We start from the raw sequence: 9601 nt of genomic DNA on the forward strand, positions 1-9601 counted from the left end.
TTTTCCAAGCGTTTTTTTTCAAGATCAAGGTACAGAAAAACCACACTTGCATTTTAGGTCCTTGATAGCCTTGATAAGGACCTTCCTTTGATCCTCAATTCTAATCCCGTCCCCCCACCTGACCGGTAGACCGTATGGCCCGTAGCAAGGGCCACCCGGGCAACTGGTTACACCCGGCAGGCGATACAAAAAAAAGAAAAGAAAAAAAAAGAGATTTTAAGGGAGGTTAACCCGGCCGGTTAACCGATGTCTGCCGACGTCACACAACGGTCGTAGCTGTATAAAAAAAATAAATACCCAGATAACAAACAGTAACAGTTAGTAGTTACCCGACTGTCCCGAGTCTCTCGGGACCTGTCACGACAGTTAGGTGTTGTGTTTGTTCCCACCCCGCCCTGGAGTACGGTACCCGCCCTCAGCGCCCTGCCCGACGACGGACTCGACTTTTACCTATTGCGTCTTCTTTGCCGGGCCCACCGCGACTTTTTGACGCCTGAATTTTTCGACTTCAGAGGACCTCCCCCACCTCCCGACGATTTCATAAGATTTAACTGCCCTGGATAAACCACGCCCCACGGTGGCGGGGGTCGTCCACGACGACGCGGCCCTCCGTCTCGCCTCACCTCCGTCATTTACCATTCATTGCAATCGGACCGACCAGGATCCGGATGTAAAAAATCTGTACAGGTTTTTTTTTCATCTTTTGCAAAAATGTAACTTACACTACCACTGGATTAATTTGACGTATCAGGATGAACACTGTTGTATAATCGGGTCTCAACTTCCCGAACCACTTACAACAATCAACACCACTAAAACAAATTTATACGCGGCTTAACACCTATAAACCCAAGTAAAACAAATTACTAAAGCACGATCGATTCTCGACGATTGCAGTCGCCAAAGAACAACGGTATCGTTGTCATTGCAAGTGTACATGGTTGCTCGACAATCCATCTCTTACCTCGACGTCTTAGTTCGACACTAACATTATGTCTACTCTAGAACTTAAATCGTGTTTTATATTCCATTTGGATATCCCTTTATATGTAAATTAGACCGCTTATAGAACGGTAACTAAATACATTAAGAAAGTTAGAAAACACAAATGACTCCAACATGATAAAGCATTAAACACAACATTGAAATCTAAAGACCACATTTGACCAGTCAAGTCCCTCTCGGCTGGTAAGTCCGCCAGGTTCTGACGGGTGGTGTGGTCACCACGTCTTTCAAAAACAGCGTCTCTGCCGGGTCTCATACTTCCACGACGAGAAACCTTTTGCCTTCTACCAGACATGCAACTACACGACAACTGTAATAGTCAGCAATGTTCTTGTGTCCCGTTGTCACTTTGGTACAAGGCACAGTACAGGCTCTATACGTCTCAGTCAACGAGTTCATTAAAAACTCTGCTAGACTGCCGAGTTTAGACGGAGCGTATAAACTTGTATGGAGAGGAACAGATTTATGGAAGTCTGCCGTCCTAACCATGTAGGAAGACGAGTGTCTTACCCACGTAGCTCTGTCCTATGCGACTTTGAACCTTCTCTAAAACGTTAGACAGTTTTTCGTCGTCCGAAAATCCACCGGTGGGAATAATATCTCTCCGGAATCCGCAACAAAAGGGAGACAGGGGAAAACTCCTGGACGAAGCAAGGAGCTAAGTAAGTGGACCCGGTGGAAAATCCGAGGACTCGAATAAAGAACCACCTCCTTCGTTTATACACATACAATTTCCAAATAACTCTTTTGGGTATGTATATACCACACTAATTTGACTGTTACCATAAGATTTAAGAAGTAAAATAAGAGACGACGTAATAGAGGACAGGTTTGTCCAAAAGGACTGGACGATCTTGCAAGAAGAGCCTACGAACTAAGTTATCATAGTATAGACTCTCGAAGCAGAACGAAACACTAAATCCACGTTGAACAACAGAGTCTAACTGCTTTTCCAAACAATACTAAAAAGGACCCGACCTTCAAAAGTGTAACTACCAAAATTAAAGTTTTAGACGTTAAGAAAAATTCCAAGTTAATTGTCAGATCGCATCCGGAATCCGAGGAAATAGTGAAATTCAGTAGGAAGACTGCATATGTATGTAAACAACTGATTCCACAGTGATGATGTTTTTCCGATGTACCATGTGATATAAGCAGGACAGATTCTAGCACACGTATGTCTAAGACAAACGTACAAAGAACGTCGCAGTGCTAAACCACCCTCACCTCACCGACCGTACGCTCTGCTCCTTCATTGATCTCGTTATGTATCGAACACGGTATGGCAATATACTCCTTACGTATAGATAAAGCTCTGGACATTGGGTACAGAATTGAAAAAGTGTGGCGATGATCTATGATATGGTATATATAAAAAAAGGTTAGAGATAAAATACCAACAAGTATACCACTCAACTCAAAGTCGCAGAGTACGACATCATACAAAGATACTAATAACAGTCCTATGACAAAAACACATAATAACAGGCTCAGACAAAATTTGGTTACTGACCCGAATGTGTTGTAAAAAGTGTCAGGTCTGAGTTTTGACTTTCGCCATCGTATTCCCACAAGGCAAATCAGAGCAGGGTGGGGTCGATCACGTAGCTATATGAAGACAAATAAACCCGGATATTACTTATTGCTAACTAACTATATTCGACAGTTAAATCCGGACGTCGAATGACATTCACGAAGCAACAATGACGAATAGTCGTTATAACTGAGGAGGAAACATCATACGGTACTCCTCTTCTCTACGGCGTTCTTAATCACCTGAAGATACAAACACAGGCGACTTTTACTCTACCCGGAGCCAGACCCGCTTTTACGGTCTCGACTTACAACAGCGACAGGTGGCGACGAATACCCCGTTTTAGGGTGTACGACAGTGATTTCTCCCCATGAAATAACGATAAAGAAGACATTGTTTACCCAACGTAGCGCGTGACATCCGAGTGACAACATGTCTTTTACTCGCCGAGCCACGTCCCACCACCACGTCGAATCTGCCGTGATCTCAAAACGGTATGTCTCTAACTGACAAGGCTGTTTAGGGTAAAATGTTTGTACCCGGGATAAGATTAACGAAGAAGGAAAGACGGAATGGGACATCTCCTTTAGTTGAATGGATCAGATTGTCGTTCCGGGATAAAGAAGGATTCGATGATGGGAGACCTCTGAGGGACCGATCGGTCCCTCGACTGTGAAACCTCATGATGGATGAACGCAAACGTGTTACTGTTGATGGTTTTACATGTGTCAAACAGTCCCTGCTAGAGAGGTGGTACTTTCCTGCGGAGGAAAAGGTTCCAATTTCTGATTGGCTGGGCGAATTGCAAACCACGCCCCGTAAAACTCGGAAAAGTTTTGTGAAGCCGCCATTTTATTTGCTTGCATTAGCATTATTAGCATTAGCATTAGCCCAGCGCACCAACGGAGAGAGACTAATTTATGGCAACACAAAATAAAACGTGGGAGCGGAGTGATGAGGAGGTGTCCGCGCTTCTGGCAATGTACCCGGGGGGCTCCGGGACTTATACGCGACAGTATACGCGTGACGTCAGCGGTTTCATTTGCGTAATCCTCCCTCAGGGATTTATTCCGGTGTGGACGCGATCAACTAGATAGTTCAGGAATTAAGAATTCCGGGGGACTAAATTCCGGGAACTATTCCTGGGAAAAATACTTGGCATGAAAGCACCTAAGGTGGAGGATCATCATCAATCTACTGTTGGATCTACGGCACCAGTGGGTCACAACACAACTGGCAACTGGCAAGTTATTACTATTTGCAAGTAAACATTGGTTCCCTTTTTAGTTTTATCGCATCTTGAATTACTATGCAACAACTCTTTTTGGGTGTTTTACATCTAGCCAGTGAGTGACCAGGGGATTCATTAATCAAATAATGAAATATTAAATACGGAATGACTTCTAAAATGTGGCAACGTCCAGGTCAAACAACAGCTTGTTATTTATTATCTGCTGTACCACCTGGTCTTAAACCAGCATATGTTGATCTATGGGATGTGGTTGTGAGCTTAAGCCTGGCAGGATGTGTGTCTCTGGACAGAGCTTGCAGGGGATAACTCCAAAGTTAGACTCGTCCAAAATCACATAGAGCACAGAAGGCAATTGGCTTGACAGCATATGTAATAGAGCCTGCAAAAACCTCGTCGCCTGAGGGCCCTCGCCAAAGAAGCAGTCGTGGAGAGTGGCGGGGGTTTGGCTCGCTAAAAATGAGCCTGGGATCAGCTTTGCGAGGCTTCTCATGTCAGTCACATCCACGATCTTATTTTCGCTAAGCATCTGGAGGTTGGATCCGCAGTGAAATGTATTCACTGTGCGTGTTCGTGGCTCTGGTTTTACTTGGCACAGCAAGTGATAGCTCACTTTTAATATAGAGTAGAGAGTTAGAGAGCGGAGAATTCTTGAGGTGGACTGTACAAACGCAGCAGCACAATGGACAATGAGCATGGCTGTGGTTTGGACTGCGGGGAGATCGCGGGGAGCCTGATGGAAACCTTGCAGGGCTGCCGTGAGCACGCGAGGTCAGGACATTTGCTGACATGGACTTCTGGGCCTGAGCCAGAGCCAGAGCAGAGAGGAAACAGAGGCCTCATGTCTGCTCAGCAGGGCTCCTCTGCTCCTCTTGTTTGTCTCTGACTTTGTATCAAATGTTATTCGGCACGAGATATAACAAAATGCTAACAAGACTAATATGGATGTGATTTGTTTGCGTTAAACAGAACATAATTTCTATCATCTGGCAGGTTGAGAAATATGTGTGAGGAATATCAAAGAAGTCCTGATTAAGTGCTTTTGATAAGACACTATAGTCAACAAACTTAAATTGTTGGGTAACTTCCGGAATACAAAATTAAATAACAAAGATTTTATATTCTTTATGTTTTTATAGCATTTTTTCTAATCTTAATCCAGTGTACAATCCACTAGTTGGATGTTAACCATTCAAAGCGGTTATCAGGCTTTCAAAATGTTGCTAAAGAAAAGACAAAGATTACACAATAATTGAAATATACAAGTTATAAAAACAAAAATTGGCCAACTAAAAAACCTTCTTGCAGATTTAACGTAAATCTCTTTTTGCCAACAACACTGCATATAACATTTTAAGAATCAGCCTAACAATTCTAGGTATTTTACCAACTTGAAATTGGATCTTAAATTAAAAGTAATCTATCAGAACCCAACCCTTTCTATTTACTATTTGTTGATTCTGACTACCCGTTCAGCTTCCCCCTAACCAAACAACCTCACAACTGACTAAGCATCCCATTCATTTAAGTATTGTATTTCACTTATGTCTGATGAGAGCACCAGGTCTTTTGTTTGGCCTTTCTGTGGTTTGCTGGCAAAGCCCCCCACCTTTCACAGCCAAGCTGTCAGGAGCAGTGTGTTGTCCTTTAAGAATGAGACAGAGCAACAACAGGGCAACATCTGATTAGCATTCACGGCACTATCTCCACTCCCTTGGTATTTTATTACCACAGGTGCAGGGGCATTCATTGATCAGATGCACGCTACAGGCGAGGTTGACCCTTAATTGAAAACAGCTCTATTTATACACCTGCAGGCACTAAAGGTCTTAGAGAGCACAGGGAGGTTGAAAAGAAGAGAAAGGAAGGGAAAAAAACACAGAGCAGTGACAGAAGAGTGAAAAAAGACATGCCTCTGGAGACATAGGTTAAGGCCTACAAGGAAGGCGAAATGCATTCCCAAAACAGCAGGGCTACCCACTGCCATGAGAGGATAAGTATGCAGGTGCAAAAGTCTTTAGGGAAGCTAACATTTTTTATGAAAAGAGGCACAAATAAATGCAAATCCAAATGCATAATTATTCAGAGCATGACTTTTTCAGATGTATAGATCTTTCTTTAACAGCCAAATACATTGAGTTTGTATTTAGCTTACAGCTGCCTGTTTGTGTGGCCGCACTTGTTTCCAGAACAATGTTCTGATTGTGCTCAGCCACTTTGCAGGTGGTACATTGCATTCTGGAGCTCGTATTTTCACAATGGGACCATAACAGGAGGTCAGGGGGTCACTTTGGTGGAAGTCCAATCAGAAAAAACACAGAGGAAAGAGAAATCTGCATTTAGACAGAAAGGGACACAGCTCAAACTTGACACTTTTGATGGAAAAAGTCTGCAAATGTTGTGCAGTTTTGTTCGCCTTGGAGGATTTCCATGTGGGATAGCTGTGAATTAGTTCAGAATGTTTTTTAAAAAACAATATATGTCGGCCTACAAGTTGTTGGCATTGAAGTAACAAAGACAGCAGCTGAAATGGACCAAAATGATTTAGCTGAGCTCACTCTTAGCTCACATTTTGACTGACAAAAGTGCAAGAAAAACCTCAAAGACAGCAGAAGTATCTGATTATTAAAGGCTTGCATTTAATGGAGTTAAATGGCATGATTGGCTTTAAGCTATAACAGGGTCACATTTAATGTAAAGGGTTAATTACTATGGAAAAATCACCTGCTGCTGTCAGGCAAGCCCAGAACAACAGATTGTAAAACTGTTATGACTGATGTCTTTTCCAGCAATGTCCGATTATTTGCGGAGAACTTTCATCTGTCTACTGCACAGCGCTGATGAAAAACAAGCTACTCTATAACAGATGATGGCCAAGTCCTATACAAGTGAGCCAGAAGGGGTTATTTTAAGATTACACTGTTTTTGAATCAAATATTTTTGCTGTAATTAAAATGACCTGAGCAGATGGAAAGAAACTTGTGTTTTAAACTTGGCAGGAGACATCTCTTTTCGTGTCTTCGGCAATATTTTTTGTACATGGTCGAGATTGTCAAATTCAATTAAAAAATACAAGGGGAAACAACTCAGCTAATGTATTACTCTTATGGTGTTGGCAGTCACTAATTAAACATTTGCCTAGTTAAGATATAATAATTGTTTTTGCTGCCACTACGGTTCCCTTAATTAATAACAAAAGACACCGTTTTTTTTGTTGTGAAGTGCTACCAATTTTGTTATTGCAATTGCATTCCTTCTCTCACGATGGATACCGTCATTGTTCATCATTAGAAAGTTCTTGAATGGGAGCTGTATTATCTGGAGAGGCTTCTTTATTTACAAAACAAACGGACCAGATTAAAAAACGATAGCATCTATGAATAAAGCAGTTTATTATTAAAGATCAGTGTGTTTGTCCGTTATTTGATGAAGGTGAAATAATGCTTACGTTTGTTTGGATTATTTCGCTGATAAATTAAGATGCAGATTTACAAAAAGTTTTAGATTGGTAGCCGAATTATCCGCAATAGGTGCGTAGCCGAATTATCCGCAATAGGTGCGTTGCTCTTGGTAGATATATATATGAACAGTGTTTGAGAATATACAGATCTGAGTTTTGCTACAACAAAACAATACTTATTTCCTTGTCTAACTTTGAATAATAATATTTGGCTATAAAGCTCGTTGTTATTTTTGTATTCAACAACAGAAGCAAAGTTATTTTTTGTAAAATGTTTACGAATAAAAGTAGAAATAAAGTGGTGCAGTGGTGACGTATTGTTGTAGGGTAGGCCAACCCTGAAGTTAGCATGGCAAGGGATCCATTAACAAAATGTTTACTTAGCTGATTGTTAGCAACCGCCGTTTTTATGACACACAGACACTTCAGACATTCTCAAGTGGGGTGTGAACTGGTGTGTTTTATGTCATAATAAGAAAATCTCTTCAGCTTGTGTTAACCATAGACCTTTTGTCAGGCTTCTAATCACCATGATGACTTTAAGACGAGGCAACCGGAAGTGGTTGAATGCCAAGTAATTTCCCGGTTTGAAGACTTATTACTGTGCCACTCTATATAAAATAAATGCAGCATTTATTTATTGTTTAAAGGTCCCATGTCATGGCCATTTCTATTGATCATAATTCCATTGTTGAGGTCTACTAGAATATATTTAAATTGTGCAATTTTTCAAGATCACATTGGTTTTTCATACAGCATCTCTGTATAGTATGTGTATTCACCAGGTATTCACTCTCTGTCCTAAACGGCTTGTTGGAGCTCCCCCCCCTCCCCCTCCCTGTGAGCCCAGTGTGTTCTGATTGGTCGGGACGTTGCGAGGCTCGCTACTGCTCACCACTGCTGCGAGGAGCGGACAGGAGGTTTTCCGGGTTTGGCGAATACAAGCGAGACACAGCGAAAACTCATCCTGAGCACACACCAAACACTCAACAAGTGAAAAATAATAAGTGTGCTTTGAATGCTGAGTCAAGAAAAAGTTTATATAACGCTGTGAGGAATGGGTCTGCGGACGAGAGCATTTTCCTCCGCGATCCCAACTCGTCCTATTCCAGCGTTCCAGTGAAGCTCTAATGCAAGTCCAATGGACTCCCTGTTAGTTAGCCAAGGGATCCCTGGTGTGGTTGAGGTGCCCCGCGGATTGGTCATTTGGGCCATCCGGTCTCATTTGTTGTTGAATTTGGGTTGGTTCACATGTCACAGAAACCAGGAAAGCAAACAACTGGAAAAAAATAGAAAATTGTCCAAACGGAAGGCCGTTCTGAGGCAGCCATAAGACCAGGTCCTTTTCGCGGTTATTGAGTTTTACTTGCTACAGGGTTTGTACCTTTGGGGGTTTGGTGACTCTGCAGACCGGTTTCACATGCCAGAAAAAACCTTTCACAACACACAAGGGACGGGTAATAACCGAAAAGCCCCATGACATGGTAAAATGGTAAAATGGACTGTAACTTAATAGCCGCTTTATCCCAGTTCCTTTAAGACCCCTCAAAAAGCCGCTTTACATACACATGTCATTCAACCCATTCACACCCATTCATACAGAGCAAGTGTAACCTTACTCCTAGCGGCCTAACATTCACAACACATTCACACCACCGTTGGCCCCATTCAATACAGAGGCAGTGGTACCTTACTCTAGGGACCCGGTAACCATTCACCAAACATTCCACCACACCCGTTGGCCATGCCAATCCGGGAAGCAACTCAGGGGTTAAGTATCTTGCCCAAGGGATACATTCGACATGTTGACTGTGCATGGCTGGGTCGAACCCAACAACCTTCTGGTTGAAAGACGACCGCACTCCCTCACAGCTCCAACAGTCGCCCTTGGGCCCTTTAAGCATGTAAGATGCTTTTTTTTATGGTGTGACTTACAATTTAAAAGTGTTTTTAACTTAAAATCCAAAGTCGAAGATCAGCTACAAACCTTATTACATGGGTCGATTATAGAATTAAATTAATAGACTTTTTAGATGTCAAATGTTGGAGTTTCCTAATCTGTTCCAACCATTGTGAGGACCCTAGCAAACAGTTCTTGAAAACCCATCTCTATCTCTTGGATGGTGGAATTTGGAGGGACGGAACAGAACTACTTGTGTAATTATAACATTCCCAATGTTCCCTATGACATTTCCACCTGGATCCTGTTTTGGAACAAGATTAAAAGGCTTTGTGCTAATATCACTGTAACTGCAGGTGTGGAGGCTTCCCATTTCAACCAGTGTCACTGATGTTCATCAACGTATTGGAGAAGGAGGGGGGGACAAAACAGCGAGGAAATCCTGCCACGTTT

The sequence above is a fragment of the Notothenia coriiceps genome, unplaced genomic scaffold (genome assembly GCF_000735185.1).
Source record: "Notothenia coriiceps isolate Sejong01 unplaced genomic scaffold, NC01 NC01_scaffold00024667, whole genome shotgun sequence".
Lineage (NCBI taxonomy): Eukaryota > Metazoa > Chordata > Actinopteri > Perciformes > Nototheniidae > Notothenia > Notothenia coriiceps.